A 6,000-nucleotide genomic window follows, 5' to 3' on the forward strand; every position below is an offset into this window, starting at 1 on the left:
GGTCTATAGATTAATGAATAATGTTCATTTCCTGGGTTCCCTATTGTACCACGGCTCCACGTAGGAGGTTCACGTTCAGGGGAGCTGGGGGAGGGGTATACGGGACCTGTGCTTCTGTAACTTTTCTGGAAGTGCGAATGTATTTCAAAATCAAAGCCTTTCTTACCACCGAGAAAGAACGATGAGTAATCTTTCCTCATAAAGGAAACATCAGGAAACAGCAAAGGTTAGTAGAAAAATTTCAACCATAAGGCTGATACTGAAAACAACCACGTCCAAGTAAGCTGACTCTTTTAATTCTTAATAATTTACGAAGACTTTCCTGAGTGCTGACCGTGCTCAAAGCGCGTCCCCTTGGAGCACATCCGTCCTACATAAAATTGCCACCTACCCTTCACCTTGCGTTCCTGCTACCCCTTGACCATCCCTATGGCTTCTTGCCACACTGCATTATCACGACCCAACGTGCTATATAACCGACTTAGGGTATCTTGTGTTTATTGTCTGTCTCTCCCCTACAGTGGAACCCCCACGTGGGTAGTGATGTTTATTTTCTTCCCTGATGTACTCCAAATGCTTAAAGTAGTCCTTGGATGAAGGGCAGAAGGACAAATCACAGACGCTGAATTCTTAGGAAAAATCCTAAAAATAAAGGAAAGGAGAGGCAACATGTGATGTATCCAGAGTCCTTGAGTATCGGGGCCTGGACGCGATGGCAGAGGCCACCAGGATACCCCGGGAGGAGACACTTGGCCAACTGTACAACCAAGGGTGTCCCAAAGGCTGAGATGCGTAACAGAAGGCCCAGTGCCAGCCCATCACCTTTGCACCTTGACTTGGGCCTAAAATAAACGGCTTTTTGAGTGACGAGCCCAGATCTCTTCCTGCTCTTTAAATTTCCCCTCTTACGGTTTAAGCTCACCAATAAAGAGTGAGTCCGCAAAACCCTAGGCTCCCACTCCAAGAAAAGCAGAACCCCAGGCTGATACACACTCTCTGTGTGGCCCCAGGTGTGCTACGTAAGTCCCAGGTCCTATAAGTAATAAACCTTTATTTTTAAAAAGTTCCCTGATGGCTATTGCTGAAGGGCATCTCTTTTGTTTGGTTTATCTATTTACTTTGAGACAGAGAGAGAGAGCAAGCTGGGGAGGGGCAGAGAGAGGAAGAAGGAGAGAACACCAAACAGGATCTTCACTGCCAGCACGGAGCCCGACTCGGGACTCGAACTCACGAACCGTGAGATCGCGACCTGAGCCGAAATCCAGAGGCAGACGCTCAGCCGACTGAGCCACCCAGGCGCCCCGCCCTGCTAAAGGACATCCTGCAATCACAATAAGAACCACAAGGGCTGGTCCAGCCCACATTTTTTATTCAGAGGCTGAGATGGGCACACAGCAGGTACCTACCTGCACCCACTACCAGCCTCAGTGATAGCAAAGGTCTCTATGTCGCTCACACCAAGACCACTGAGGGTCTGGGGGACTCTCCAGGACAGGTGCCTCCAGGCCGCGACTCAGGGATCCAAGCTGCTTTCTTCTTCTGCTTCTGCCACGGGGGCGGAAGAAGGCCGAGAGGTTGCTTGCACACGGTTTTTACAATGTTTCAGCCTGGATGGGGCCGTCAGCACCGAGGCTCAGGCTCTGACAGCCAGAACCCGTCTCTGGGCCTGTGGCCGGGCGGCCTGGAGAACGCGGGGAGCGGACGGAGTGTCCGTGAACTCCATAGCTTCTGCCACACTGACTGTTTTGGGACTGGTATCAGGGAGTGTTTGTTTAAGGCGCGGAAACTGAATTCTTAGCAAGCATTGCAGGGTGGGGAAAAAAGATACTTGCTTTAGAAACGAGAGCGGGAGCCACCGTGTCCCTGAAGGCTGAAGAAGAAAGAGCAAACCATCCGGAGAGCATCCGCTTCGTCTGCACACGGGTGCCCGCCTACAGGAGCTTTGTAGAGGCTTAGTCTGTACTTCCTGTGCGTGAACGCTGGATGAAATGAAGAGCGCTAAATGCCCTGTTTCCCGTTGCCAAGTGCCACATTCGGCAGAAGAAAAGAGTGATCCTCACTCAGTCGATGGCCCTGGTGGCCCCGTAAAGGCAGCCGGCCCCTGTGCTCTCCCGGCAGGGCTGGCAGGGAGATGCCGGTCAGTCGCACCCCAAGCCGCTCATGGGAATTCACTCAGTCAGGAGTGAGGGCCATAGAACTGTTCTAAAATCATCTACAATGTTGGTGTCAGCTAAGGGCACGCAAAATTCTTCCAGTCTTATCTTTGCCCGGCCAGCTGATGGGGGGAAGGAAAGGGGATTACATGGGAGCCGTCTAGGGCATTATAAAAGGGGATTATAGGGGCGCCTGGGTGGCTCAGTCGATTAAGCATCTGACTTTGGCTCAGGTCATGATCTCGCGGTCCGTGAGTTCAAGCCCCGCGTCGGGCTCCGTGCTGACAGCTCAGAGCCTGGAGCCTGTTTCCGATTCTGTGTCTCCCTCTCTCTCTGACCCTCCCTTGTTCATGCTCTGTGTCTCTCTGTCTCAAAAATAAACGTTAAAAGAAAAAGAATTTATAAAAAAAATAATAAAAGATAAATAAATAAAAGGGGATTATATAGGGTGTGCAGCCACTGGCCACACCCCGGCCTCATTCTTCTACCCCTCCCCCAACCCCCAAGCTCCAAGCAGCTATTTAAGGGGAGACAGTCCAGAATAAACGAGACAGTCGCTCGGGGATACCAACTCTGGCATCCTCCGAGGGTCAGTGCCCAGAAATTAGTGCTCTGCCAGGAGTATGAGTCCCTGTTCACTGGCTGCCTTTGAGAGGGGCCGTGTTGTGCATGGGTGTGCACGGGGGTATGCGGGCACACGTGAGCGTGTGCAGGCGTGCACACGACTTGGTGTGTACCAGAGGCCATGTGTGCACACGTGTGTCGTGTGCGCATGTGGGCATGTTGTAGGAAAGCATGTCTGCACTAGTGGGTGAGCTCCAGAGCCTGTGTATGCATGTGTATGTATGTGGGTGTGTGCGTGTGCGTGTGCGTGTCTGTGCGTGGGTACACGTGTGAGGGGTCGGAGAGCCTTGCACAGGAAGGGGGCTGCTTTAGTTGTGAAGAAAGACAGCCGGGATCCAGCTCCGCGGAGGGAATCCAGCGTGGGGACAAGTACGATATGTCTAGTGGGGGACACGTCACCAACGACCTCAGGGAACCCCCAGTCTGTTAGGATGACCTGGTCGGAAACTTCTGGAGACTTCAGTCAGATGAAGAGCACGGAGGTCTCACTGGTGCATCACGGGGTTGAGGGATGGGGGTGTCTCGATGGGTCTGAGGCCTGCACGTGTGTGAGGTGGTCCACAGAGCTGGGAAGGGCTCGGAGGTCAGGCGTGTGCGTGCTCCTCGTGTGCTCTGTGTGAAACGAGGGTGGTCACCCTGGACCCCACCTGGGACTGGGGAACGTGTCCGCGTGCTCCCTTGAAGACGCCCTTCTCCAGGCTTGCTGAGGGTGAGCGGGCGAGCAGGTGCCGGGGCAGAAGGTGCATCACCTGGGAGAGGAGTCTAGGCCTGTGCATCTGCATTTCTCCCACACAGAACTCCCAACACGAACGCCCTCCTGCAGTTGGCAGAGATCACGGCCTTTGGTGAGAGCTGACGCGAGCTCTGGCGCCCTCACTCCCCAGTTTCCTGTCCCAGGGCAGCAGGCCCTCTCTCTGCAGGAGAAAGAGAGAGGCGAGAGAAGGGGAGTAGCAGAGAGAGGCAGAGAGGGGGGACACGGGGCGCCTGGCCCCATCACCAGGCCATTTCCTTCCAGGCTGACTGGGAAACGATCAGATTGGCAACAGAAAGGAAGCCGTGCTCAGCTATGCCTTCTATGGTTGCTACCCCCAGCGAAGGATCCCCCAGGGGTGCAGATAAAGGGTGAACCCGCCCAGCCCTCCCTTCCCTCTGCCTTCCTGTGGCCCCAGCAGGGCGAGGAGCTGCAAGGGTAACGCGGGTGCCCCATCAGCACAGAACCCCAGGAGCTGCTGGCTGGAAAAGCAGCCAGCATGTTGGAAACTCTGCTCTAGACTATTCCAAAGCCACCGGGTCTCCGTCCAAGGCCAAGGGGGTGAGGCTGTTGTGAGATTTTTTTACCTCAATACCAGGGATTCGTTGTCTCGCCGCTTCAAAGAATTAAGAGGTGGACACAGAACGAGCAGCAGGCCAAAGTTTATTAAAGCAGATCAGAAAGGAACAATAATAGCAGGAAAGCTCTCTTTACAGAGAGCAGGCTTTCGAAAGTGGATGCCTGCAGCTATAGGCAAGTGTCCTTGTTTTATAAGGTTCTGGTCGCCTCTCACCTTCCCTTCCCCCTGTTCCTTCTCAGGTCCTACCCTATTGGCTGGATGACTCTAGGTGCTCGTTGTCCATTCCTGATTGACTCGTTTCCATTGTGCAAGGGGTGGTCTATGGCCACACTACTCCTCGTGGGTCATACATTTTATGGTTTTGTGGTCTGCTACTTATTTTTAGTTGGGTTTTTTGTCAATTCCTGAGGGGAAGGAACGTGAGGGGCAGTGGGTGGTCTTTCTTTCTTTCTTTCTTTCTTTCTAAATATAATTTATTGTCCAATTGGTTTCCATACAACACCAGCGCTCATCCCAACAGGTGCCCTCCTCCATGCCTATCCCCCACTTTCCCCTCTCCCCCACCCCCCCCATCACCCCTCAGTTTGTTCTCAGTATCCAAGAGTCTCTTATGGTTTGCCTCCCTCCCTCTCTGTAACTTTTTTCTCCTCCCCCTTCCCCTCCCCCATGGTCTTCTGTTAAGTTTCTCAAGATCCACCCAGAGTTGGACCCACGGATGTATGGCCAACTGATCTTTGACAAAGCAGGAAAGAGTATCCAGTGGAAAAAAGACAGTCTCTTTAACAAGAGACTGTTGCTGGGAGGACTGGACAGCAACATGCAGAAGAATGAAACTAGACCACTTTCTTACACCATACACGAAAATAAACATAGGAGGAACCTTACGCCTGAGGGGCTTTGCTCTGGTCAGTCACTGTTCCCGAGCATGCATTTTTCCCCACCCAGGGACCTCAGGTCCTAATCTTTCCCTCTCTGCCCATTTAATCCTATCTTTTCCATATCATAAGACCACAGGGAACCAGCCTCCCTGGAGTAGTTGGGAGGCAGTCCCCATAGGGTGTTCTTGTCACAGGTCAGGGTCAGGGTCAGGGTCAGCAACTGCTCCTGCTATCTGCAGAAACGTGACTGTGGCACCCAGTTTCTGAGCTCCAAGTTTGCTTACGACAGGAGACAAATCCTGTGTGGTATAAAGAGTCCTACCTACTCTCCTTTGTTTCCTTTTCTGCATGTCTGCTGTGCCTGAAACAGTGCTGGGCACCAGAGAGAGATACAAAAGGACAGTGTGCCTGCTGCTAGGAACCCAGAGTTGAGTGGGAAGTAAAGGCAATGAAACACGGCATGGTAGAGTCCAGTAGGAAGTAAGAAAAGGGTGGGGCCCTGAACACAGCCTGAGGTTCAAGGAAGGTTCCAGAGTGGTGAAGCTCAAGCTGAGTCTTAAGGAGTCAGAGGAGAGGAGGGCTGGGGCATTCCAACAAGAGGCCACAGCAGGGTCAAAGGGACCAGAAGGACTTGGTGTGCCACTGGGGGAGTGTGCAGAGGAGGAGTGGGTGGAGAGGCGGATTCTGGGGAGACAGGAAGTTGCTGACCAAGCCCAGCCTTCAAGGCCATAGTGCAGTTAGACTTTGTCCCTTAAGCAAAGGAGTGACCCCATCAAATTTGTATTTCAGAGGACTCACTCTGGCTACTGGGTGGATGGAGAGGTAGAAGGCGACCAGTGAGAAGGCCACTGCCAGAGCAGGACAAGAGAAAGTAAGAGCTTGACATGCAAAGGTCGTGGTCAGGCCCACCTCACTCCCGTTGGCATGGCTGGTGCCTGGGTGGCTCAGTCAGTTAAGCATCTGACCCTTGATTTCAGCTCACCGTTCATGAGATTGAGCCCTGCATTGGGGTGT

This window comes from Panthera uncia (assembly GCF_023721935.1).
Source record: "Panthera uncia isolate 11264 chromosome C1 unlocalized genomic scaffold, Puncia_PCG_1.0 HiC_scaffold_4, whole genome shotgun sequence".
In the NCBI taxonomy this organism is placed as follows: domain Eukaryota; kingdom Metazoa; phylum Chordata; class Mammalia; order Carnivora; family Felidae; genus Panthera; species Panthera uncia.